Genomic DNA, 11755 nt, shown 5'->3' with positions numbered 1-11755 from the left:
AGTATCTGTCTGTGTGCTACGACATTGACTTTTAATTATCACCGACTTGACTCCCATTTACGAGTCAATGCGTTATGATTAAAATAGGAAGAGGGGAAAAGAGTTATTTTCAGAAAATGTCATGGAAAATGGTTTAGGTTCTTGTTCACTTTATAGAAACTACTTTAAGACATTAAAAAAGTAATAAGAGATGACACCTTTTGATTTTAATTTAAGTACTTTTCATTCCATTTACATTTACATTGTACGATCTTAAAGATATATTCACTTTTCTCTTATTAACAAACATGATTAAAATAACGATGGGCCAACGAATTCTGTGTCCTTTTCAGGCGTCCAAAAATAGGGTACACAGTCGGAAAAAACTGAAAAAATATCCAGGGAAATAGAATAATGCGTAAGCTCAGTCAAGTCCATTACCAGAGTGAGGGAGATAGCATCCGCGGGAGCGAGATGGAGGCGGAAACTTCGATTGATGTCTGACTGTGCGGGGTGGGGGAAATTAACCAATTTATCTTTGTTTTCTGCAGAACCAGAAGAAGCCAAGGAGAAAGCTTCTGGAACAAAAGCAGAGAACAAAAAGTTTATAGTAAAAAGGCAACAAAAGGATCTGCCAGTACACATCAGTAACAACGGCGACAATGGGGGCGAAAAAAGCTAGGAGAGGGTGACGTAGTCAAGGAGTTGCACAGAAAGGATTCAGCCATTATTGGACGTCTCTCGAGCCAGGGGACTTCCGTGGGCGGAGTGTATCGCCAACGTGTGACACATTTCTGCTTTTAAGGAGGATTGCATTTGTTACGCGTGCGTTGCCTCCGCTACGGTTCAACGGCAATCGATCAAGAGCAAACATTTTTCGGTTCGGTTCCGTTCCGTTCCGTTCAGTTCAGTTCAGTTCGGCTTTTTTGGTGGGGCAGTGATGTTGGGGCGGGGAGCCTGAAGAAAACCAGGCGAGTGGGACAGGGAATTTAGTCAGTTTGAGTGAGTGCACTCATATATTATTTGCCAGCTCCGCCTTGCCCTGCCCTGCCCTGCCCAGCCCTGCCCTCTCTTCCTTCTTGCGACTCTTTTCCCTTTTTATGTGTGGCATTAACGAGGAGAGGACCACAACAAGGACAAAGACGGGCGTTTTGAATTCTCACTTGCCACAATTAAATGTTTTCTTACCCAGAATGTGAATATACATTAAAAATAAAACATAAACATATTTTATTTCATTAAGGGTGTACGATTGATTTTAAAACATACATTTATTTGAACGTTTGGGATAAACTAACTTTAGAAGCACGCAACAACTTTGTGTATTGACATATACAAATATTAATTTTTTCACAAACATTCAATTCGACTCTACCATTTAAGCTTGTCCCATTTTTTCGGCAGTGTATCAGCGATACCCCGCCGCTTCCAGGCACACGTTACCCCTCCCACGCTGAGTTGCTGCCTGTCACGCAATGGTGCATGAAATTTGCCTGCCATCGCGACCTGGCTAGGCGCACTTTCACTTTCACTGTCTCCTGGCCAGGACCAACCCCTCCCAAGACCCTGTGCCTAGGTAACAGTTGGCAATATTGCTACTGCCGTTGGGCTAATGTTATTGGGTCGTCCTGCTGGCGGTGCCATTCCTCATTTTCCGTTTTCCTCGCTTTTCCATGTGCGCCGACTGCAGATGTGCCGACAGCAGCAGCAAAGGCAAAAACAGCAGCAGCCTGTGGTTGTGGCGAATATTACGTGTCACTCTTCACATGGCCACGCATCCGTTGCATCCTTGTTTACACTGCTGACACCCTCGCAAAATCCCACAGAACCCTACAAGGCTCCACTTTCCACGGCTGGCCGGGCAGGGAAGGCAGCTCAGGAAATTAAATTCCATAAATCTTAGCTGCCTGCAAAGGAGTTGCGAGATTTGCTGCGGGGTTAACTTACTTTTAATATGCTAAGTGGGTACAGCAACATGTGGTTGCCGATATGGGAAAACTAAATGTAAACGAAGTCTTTAAAGCGCTTAAACAAATTTTTGAGGTAAGACATCTGCAAATTACAAATTTTGTATCACCTAAGAGCATAATATCCCGTAAATTATTTCAATTAAATTCCTTGTGTTTTCTTCCAACCCTTTAGACGAACTGATCTTTAGGCCGAATGTATGTACATATGTACGTAAATTTGACCTCCACTCAGTTATTTTCTGAACTGCGAGTTTGAGGACATCCCACGAGGCCATCTGCTCCATCATCATCATTAGAAACTGCGAAAAGTCCACCGAATACTTGGCGGTGGCCTTAACTCGTTTTTGATGCTGCAGCAGCAATCAGAGGCAATCACGACCCACTGCATATATGGCCTGATGGCTGGTGAATCGGACGAGGCATGGAATTCATTATCCATGCATCCAGCCAATCCGCAGGTGCCGCTCGAAACTCGAAGCCCGTCACTGGTAATGCAACTTTAATTGCTGATCGTTCGTTAATTGTGGCAAATTGTGGTGTGAAATTGCGAATGCCAAAGCCCAAGCCGAGCCAAAACGTGGATTAGCCAAAGAAAAAGAAATATCTTGATTGGAGTAATTAATAGCAACGCTTTTGAGCGCCACCAAAGGAAGTCGCTTGATTGTGTGCCTGCATATAAACAAATTGTGGTAAAAGTCGAAGCATAAACTTGATTAATGTAAAACTTTTGACTTAAGTGCTTCTGAAAATATGCATTTTCTCTTTGTTTGCCCTTTTAAGCAATTCCCAAGCTACATGTTATGAACGGCAGTATTTCCAATAACATGTGAGCTATATAAATTGACCTAAATAATATGTGTTCTTTGACTCTGGCAGCAATCAAGTTTAAAATAAGTATATGACCATAATAAAATGATTAGATCAGAATGTAAAACGTTTTAAAGCGTTTTCATTCGAATTTATAAGACATTTTTGGCGTAAAAACATAAATGATGCATGAGTGATTTTTTGATGGCCCACTTTAGAATAATTTCATACTATTTGGAGCTGCTAAAGCGTTCGATTCGAGTCGTGTAACGGAAGTATGGCGATCTTCTCAATCAGGACCCTAATTATGGTTCTTGTCTGTTTGTCGGAGCTCCATCCGAAACAGAAATAACCCGCCTGAGTTCAGGTGTGTGCATTCTGAGCAGCTCATAAATATTTAATCGCGAATTTAGAAGACAGCGGAGAGCAAACGACTTAGCCTGTTGCACTTGGATGCCCCGCTTCTGGATGTGCTGCCTTCCTCTTATGCTTGTACACTTGTATGGTCTATACAAGCGTGATTAACAAGAATGGTGGCAATTACAGGAAATTGCTTCCTTGCACCTTCCGCAGAGCCAGAACAGAAAAAGGGAAAAATAAAGGAAGGCAGGTTGAATATTTCATACGGAAAATGTGCGTGCACTTTTTACTTAATCGTAAATTTGATGCATGTTTAATGAAGACGTTTCATCGGCGAACCTCCTCTCTCCAGCTCATTTTGCAATCACTTTAAAAGCCATAATAAGGGTGAAATTTTAATGACTTCATCGGCAGGCTTGGAGCAGTCCGGTTGCTGTTGACACAACCATTACCCACAACAGTACAGGCAACACTCCACTCCACTCTACTACACTCCACTCCCCATTTAGTGCGTGTTTTTGGCCTTAATTCGCCGAGTAATTTTTATTTTTTGTTGCTAAATAATTCGAGCGATTATGGAAAACTGCCTTTTAAGTGGCGGTCGGCAAGTGCATTCAACATTCTCGGGTCAGCCATTTTGGAAAGGGAGAAGGTAGAAAGCAAGGGCCCACACAATCAAAGGCCTCTACAGGTTTATCTTTTGGATGCCATTAAGGTAGCGCACACCTATTGACAGGTAGAAATGTATGGCCTGTTCGCCGGACTGACCCAACTGAAATGAGTTGGAAAACCAGTTTTCCCACTGATTTTCCAGCTGCATGAGGTCAATGGCTGATTTGGGTTCTCTGTCTCTTCTCCGATTGCTGCGTTTTAAATTTAATTACGAAACAAATCCGTGTGATTTGCATAAAGTCCACTGAGTCGAAAAGGAAAATGAATAAATCAAAAATGTTACCCGGTGGCCTAAGACAAAGGCTACTGTGTTAGTTAGATAAGCGAGTTAATTGCGATGGACATTATTCATTTCGTGTGTGTTTAAAACTAAAAATGAAAATCTTTAATGTGCATTTAGCTTAAACTATTTTACTTACAGCGCATGTGAATCTTAAAATTCATACCAAAATGTAGACTTTTTTAGTTCTTTTAAAAATTTGTATTAAGCTTTACGAAAATTATATGTAAATTTATGCGTTTCAAAATGCATCGAAACAACGTGTTGGCTTCGAAACTGGTCGAGCGTAATTGTTATGGGGCTAATTAAAAGCGAATTAAAGTTAAGCATCAGTCTCACACTAATGAATATATATTGATAATTACCATAATTATGCAAATGTGCAACCATTTTATACGGTACGCAAGTAAGCTTCTCCAACCCTCTCCCATTTGCATTAACAGTCGGTGCATGGCCCAAATACAATGACCAAATGGCGGGCAATTTATCTGAGTGTAGGCATAAGGGAACCTAAAACAAATGTTGAAAACCCCGTCAACACATGTCCTTCAATTGCAGCAGTCCGATTTATGGTACCGCTCTCCTTTCGCAGAGCCTTCCCTTAACCTTTGACACCCTTACGACCCGACTTACTCTCACCCATTTCACCCATTGTGTTCGAATGGAATGTCCTTGACATTTTCTGGATGCGTGGCAAATTGATATGCAAATATTGTCCGTTCGCTGGTTCGGCAATCCTTTGTAATCCTTCTCCAAGGTAGTCTATGTCCTTCAAAACGTCAATTGTCGAAGGACACTGACCGTCATAAAACTTCACTTGGCACACATCCTTTTACCGCGTGGGCAGAATATTGGGTGTCTGTTTGTTTTGTGTTTTGACTTTATCTTTTGTGGCCCACTGTCTGTCTGTGATTTATGGCCTATGACTTTTGACTTTGGCGGGCCAGATGCGAATGGGTGTAGATACGCCAAATGGTAATGAGAATGGGATGAGCCGAAAGCAGTAGATCAGTTTCCATCTCATCGCCGCTTCAATCGGTACAGCCCAGGATTCTCTCTACTCCGACTGTAAGTTAAGAAAATATCTTAACATTTATGAAATAGTTGATCGAAATAACTTTTTTAACCGTTTTACAATTACGAACAAGGTTGCATATTTTAAGAACAGTTTTCAGTTTATATTGGAATCAAAAAAAAATTAGGAATTTTAGGTAATGATTTTTTTAAATATTTTATATCGTATAGTTTATAGCCGTTTAAAGCTTTTAAGCTTTTAAAATATGTTGGTAAACAAAGGCTATTTTTCAGGTTGTTTTAAGATTTTAATTCTAATTTCGATTTCACATTCCACTTTTTCTCATTCCCCCAAACAATCTCTATTACTGTGTGTGTGTGTGGTCCGTTCTAGTCCACTCTAATTGTAGCCAAGGCACTAAATTGGAAGCCGCATAACGAAAACAAAAACCGATCAGCCAACACAATCAACGGGATATTTAATTATAATTTTCCTGAGCGAAATAAATGAATTCTGGTAATGAAAATTCGCTCACTTTAATCGACTCGAGCGGCGGCGTGACGATGATCGATTTCGAAAGCCCAAGATACCCGGACAGCAGAGAGTCGAGGGGAAGAGTAGAAGATGGGCAAGGCACACCTGTTTGGCCCTGGTTCGAGTTTCTCCACAAAAGACTGCCATCTCCACTTCTGCCATAAGACCTTGTTTCAATGGATTATTAATGATTGGCGATCGATCGTGGGCCGATCGAGGCAAGCACTGCTACAGAAATAGCCACAGATTTAGCTGGTAGCCGCTGCAGCAACTCCTCCCTTTCGCTCATCCACTTGGCTCCCAAGTCGGCAGGCGTTAGCGTTTAGCGTTAACGTTAACTCAATCGACCTGTCATTTGGGCCTCAGCTGGCTCCTCGTATAATTGCCCCCGTCACTCGAAGCCGTTCTTCGACACATCATTTATCAGAGCCTTCTATTTATAGGCTCTCGATCCCGCTACACTTGGCGAAACCAAGCTGGCACTGCCAAAAAAAGTTGAACTTTCTTATTCGTCTGAAAATAGTGATGTAGAGAATAGTTTGTAGTATTATAATGAGTTGTCAAGTGAAAGTTGTCGTTTCGGGTAACCATATAAATCACAAGCAAAAATCATTGCTTAGCTAAAATGTTCCGTTCAATTTATATTTGCTGCCTATGGAATTCCTTTAATTATATCCAATCAAAATTATGCAGTTTTAATATAGCTTCGTTGCAGCATCACATATTTAATCTTCCAAAACTATAAACACCTATTTAATTGTGGTAGGAACTGTGCGGTTTCTTCGGTTGTAGATTTGCATTGCTGGTCGGCGAGTCATTTATCAATATTTGGTGGAAATTTATTAGCCATCGTTGGGCACCGTCTTTAATTCGATTTGTATGCGATATCGGGCTGGGTGTGAAATTCGCGTTTGGGCTTCATCAATCACCCAACTCCACTTCCACTTGCCGGCTCCGATCCACTCGAGGCGATCAAACAAACGCAAAGTCGACATCGAGTCTACCAAAGTGCTGTTAAAGGATACAGAAAGTCTCTAACGAGGCAGACAACACGGTACCTCGATATGGGAGTTCTATAACCCACCCAATCATTTCGTCGTGCGTCGACACACTTTTCAATTGTTTATGCATCTCGGTTTTGTTTTTCGGTTTTAATTTCGGGCGAGTCCATTAATTTCCGTTGCGTCCGACTGCTCACGGATCGAAACGGATCCTTGGAATGGGTCTGAATCGGACTGGAACCGTATTTCCTGGGCTGGACGTGCGTTTAGCACATCTTTGCAGTGGCATCTCATAAGCATTCATTAATTCTGACCACTCTGCTCGTTGTATTTTGTAATTAATGATGTTCAACAAAACGGCGGCTCCTCGGTTCGCTTTATTTTGGTTTTGGTTTGGTTTGGTTTGGCTTGGAATGTTTCCCTTTGCTTGCTGACACATTGGCGGGTGGTTTCTGTTTACTCAACTCAACCTCATCATTGTTTCAGTTGTTCTTCATATTTTATAGGGACACGCAGGTCTTGTTTTATCATTACTTAATGTTGAATGATGTCGAGTGTTTGTTTTGACGGCGACTGTCCTGCCCGACCTGCTAAATTAAACATTTAGCTCTGTGATTAATGGTTTTCCAATTAGTTGCGAGTAACTCCTTTTTAAGAGGTGACGTGTAATGAAGATTTGGTTGGTATACAATTTTTACGAGACCTCTTTTGGTTGAAGGCGAAGCAAAACATGCAACATTGAGGAGATTTAGGGAATCATTTTATTTCCTTTTAATTATTTAATAAGACTAATGAATAATGGCTACAATTTGATAATTGATGGTTAAGTGTAATAAATAATATTATATATAATATGAATAATACTCTCAAAATAAGTAAGACTAAGATATGTATATTTCAGTACACACCTAATTACGTATTTTTTGGAGAGAGAAACTTACCTTTGAAGTAGTAACTCTTTGGTTTTTATTAAATTCCAAATCCTTTCTTAATATTTCCACTTTTCTGAATACGTTCCCCAGCTACAAAAGTTGGAATTCCCATAAGAATGCAAATATTTGTGAATGGAAAGCACTTACTGCAAACACATTAACTGATTTCCGGTACAAACACGCTGACTCGCAAAGACATAGTTCAGGGAAGAGGGGAGCAAACACAACAACCCCCAACACCAAAGAATTACCCCATTGCTTCGGGGACGCACCCAGAGAAGCCAATTCTAATTCTCCGAAAATGCCTTTAATAAAAAAATGCAGAGGGAAGCTAAGGAAAATATTTGACATTAGATTCGTCAAACTCATGCGTCGAGGGTGTTTGGGTGGTGAATGGCCTGGACGGGGTGAGGGTGTGGGTGGTGGGCGACGACTTTGGCAAGTGGCTGAGTGACTTCAAGGCCCAGGGCCTAACTGAACAGGATACAGAACACAGGACCCAGCTCGCGTTCCTGTTCCGGCTTTTTGCCTTTGCAGACGGGCATGCCATTAGAGGCTCAAATGGAAAACGAAAATGTCTGACATTGACAAATGCCATCCGTCATTGCAAACACAAGATTGATATAGATTGGAATGTGACACAAAAATACGCACAACTGCCACCACCATCGCAACAGCACCACCACCATGGCACCACCGGAGCACCACCATGATGCCAATGCCAATGGCCGCCATACGCACAATTGTGTGTGCGTGAGTATCCGCAGAAGCCGTGACACCGGGAAAAAATATTTCGAAAACATGAATATTTATTATGCTAAATTATTTATTGGCATATTGGTATATTAGTATACATTGACTAGCTGGTTTTTCCATTGACCATCAAACAGAAAACATTTTATGCAGTAGCCGATGTCCTATTAGATAAATACATACGTATTGTGAAAATTATTAAGGTCCGCATTTTTTTTCGGTGTACAAGTCCCCGTCTGACGATGACACAAGATGACGACCGCTGATGAAAACCGTCGACGTCTGTCCATCATGTCACCCTTGTTTTCCCGGAGAAAAAAAAGTAACAGAGAACTATGGTTTCCCGAAAAGAATATCCTTGTGGGGATGAAAAGCGGATTTTTTACGCTTTGTTCTTTCTTGGGTGGATTTAGAAGTTTTGAAAATAACCGGGGATCTAATATCTTTATTGCGCAGCAATGCTGAGCATCTGCCAATATATAAAATTTGTAATTTACTCCTAAAATGCACGCTATTGTTTAAAGTGGTTTAAAGTGTGAAGTTCGAGAAAAACAGCTTACGTAAGCATTTGAGAATTAAATATTATATATATTTTTTGTAATCTTTTAATTCAACGTTTGAAAAAATATATAGAGCAACTGTTTTTATATACCTGCACCAAAAACGTTTTGATCCGCCCCCGTAAAGCAATGTAAACCGCATTTCTCCCATTCGCATTTGTGTAAGTGTGCGTGGCACATAATAATGGTGGATTTTCTTTGTTTGACGTTAATTTTTTATGCTCGCTGCTTTTGTCTTGGCTTCTTTTGTCGCGACTTGCAAGTTGCACTTAGGTTTATTAGAAAGAACAAAGGCGACGCGGAAAAACACTTCGAAGGGTGTGGATATTTTTGATAAATTAACGTTTGCATCCATCTTGCTGCGAAGAAATTTGCATCCCACAACGCCCCAAAATCTCAGCTGCTCTTCAGCATTTTCTGCTGCTGACAGCGCAAAGTCCAAATCTGTTTTTAGATTGCAGTGAAATAGTTTTCAGAGGAGCTGGCAAGCAAATTAAGTCGATGTCACCCATGTCGGCACTTAAGCGAAGTTGCCAAACTTTCGTCCAGTCATCGCTCCCTGAATAATAATCAAGTGCTAATTATTTTATGGTTTTCACAAACTTTCAACTCACACACACCGCAAATCATCGCTTGAGATACGCATCGATTTCAGCGCTTCGCAGGAGCGGCAATTCGTTTCATTTCCTTCTTTGGGCGACTATAATGAAACTTCCGCTGGCTAGCCCCAGATGATTCCCCTCCCCTTTCTGGACGCCCCGGGAAAACTAATGCCCTGCCATCAGTTGACGATGGCATTCAGATTAAGCACTGCCGGCACTGAATGAACTCGATGCGGTGATAAAAGCATTAATCAACCAAAATAGACGAATAATCGCAAAGGGCCAGCGCAGAAAAACATGCCCATACTCAAAAGGAGCCAGCCAATTTTGAACTCGATTCTGAATCCGACTCTTAGGCCATTGGCTTTTCTTTGGATGTGATTATGTAATTTGTGCGGCACTTAAAAAACAATTATATAGAATTTATGAGCTTCGAGTATAATATTTTAGAACTTTGGAACAAATTTATTTCTGGATTTATTAAAAACCACCCACAATATTTCCGAATCGATCATAAGAACTTGAAAAAAGGAAAATCTGATTTATAACTTATCTGTTTGACATTATACACTCATAAATGAGTATACTCAGACTTATTCTGAAAACAGATATAGGATATAAATCGAACTCTTAAAAGGACAAATGGTTAAATTCTGAAAAATGTGTAATTCATTTGCAAACATCTTGCGTTGGTTGGAAGTTACACACTTAATACTCTAAAAATAATTTGTAAAACTAGTTTTGCGAGAATAGGTTTGATCCCCATACCCGAACCCACCACAGTTAGATGACAGTCGATATTAAGAGACTCATAAGAAAGACGCTCATTAAACGCGGAACTAAACTATTATACGAACTACTTAATACTATTTCAATAAATTAAAATACTTAAATATTAGGACATATATATGTATAATATAATATAATATACAAATACTTATATTAGTAAACAATATAAATACTAAGATAAAGCATCAAATGAATATTCCTATTTTTCCTTAAATAACTTGGTTCCCCACTTAGGCCTATATGTTCCCTTATCGTGTTTTGGTGGGAAGCTGCCTAATGAGAAAACAAAACCCCTCGCAGATCGAAACGAAGTACACAGCGCCGAACAAGATCTTCTCCTTCAGGAGGAGAACTGAGACCGGGAAATATGAACTCACACTTTGGGAATGCCGACCGGGTCCGACAATGGTTATTAATCAGTTTCCGATACTGCCGTCTCCAGGAGACAAGAGTTTTGAATAAAACTCCCAGATGTCTTGGAATAAAGAGGCAGAGGTGCGCAGTGATCACGCCGAGCACCGAGGACGTGTCGCAGTCACACTTTTGATGTTAATTGAACGTGGCAAACGAACGGCAGTGCTCCCCAGAATTTCCCACTTTCCCGATTTTCTTCTCCACCATGGCCGAGCTCAAGTATCTTCGGGGGATGTCGATGCCTTAGCACTAAAGCCGGATGCATGCTAAGTGGTGTGCCACCTCGATCTCGTTGGTAAGTGTGCTAGTGATGGACTGGGATCCGAGATCTATTCATAGAAGTGCTGTCATTGGACCTTGCCGCGAGATGCCAGCTCTTCCGGCAATTGATTGATCACGGAGTCTGCCTGGGCGATGCACTTTGTCGCCTTGATTCAAATCCAAAAGGATATAGGGTCAAGCACTCTACTATATCAATCATAAAATTACGAAATTGACTAACATCTTGTGAATTATTGTCCAAGTTTCAGTTGCAAAGACTATTTATTAGTTCTGGATGTGAAACTTTCTATGTGCTGTCTTTAGTAACTTATGAATCCTTGCCCATATATTTAAAATCTATGTAGTTTGATGTTCAATATTTCTAAAAAACATGGTGCTTATGCCTATTTATCTTTAAAGCCAATGCAAGCTTTGGTGGTCGGAAAGCCTAATAAAAAATGCACTGTACAGTCCAGGAGCTGGGAAGAATAAAAGCACAAGAAAGCCGTATAAAAAAACCCAAATTGTGTGCCCTTTTTGACTGGCAAGCTGGCAAACCATCCCCCTCCCTTTCACCCCTATTGTCCATCTCACTCGCTCCTGCAGAGCGGCTGCACGGACTGGCTGCTTCTTCCGAATTTTCGGCTGTTCGTCGTGTCCATCGAGTGATTTTGATGGATTGCTGCCATTAATCTATGACGTACGCAACTACCAAAGGAAATGCCATCATCATCAAAAGCAGCCCAGAAGACCGGGCCGACAGCCGGGATCTGAAGCCAAGGGAGTTGGTATGTATGTATATGCTCCATAGAGCCAACAGGGAGGG

This window comes from Drosophila teissieri, chromosome 3R (genome assembly GCF_016746235.2).
Source record: "Drosophila teissieri strain GT53w chromosome 3R, Prin_Dtei_1.1, whole genome shotgun sequence".
Lineage (NCBI taxonomy): Eukaryota > Metazoa > Arthropoda > Insecta > Diptera > Drosophilidae > Drosophila > Drosophila teissieri.
Note: the sequence above shows the minus strand (reverse complement) of the source record.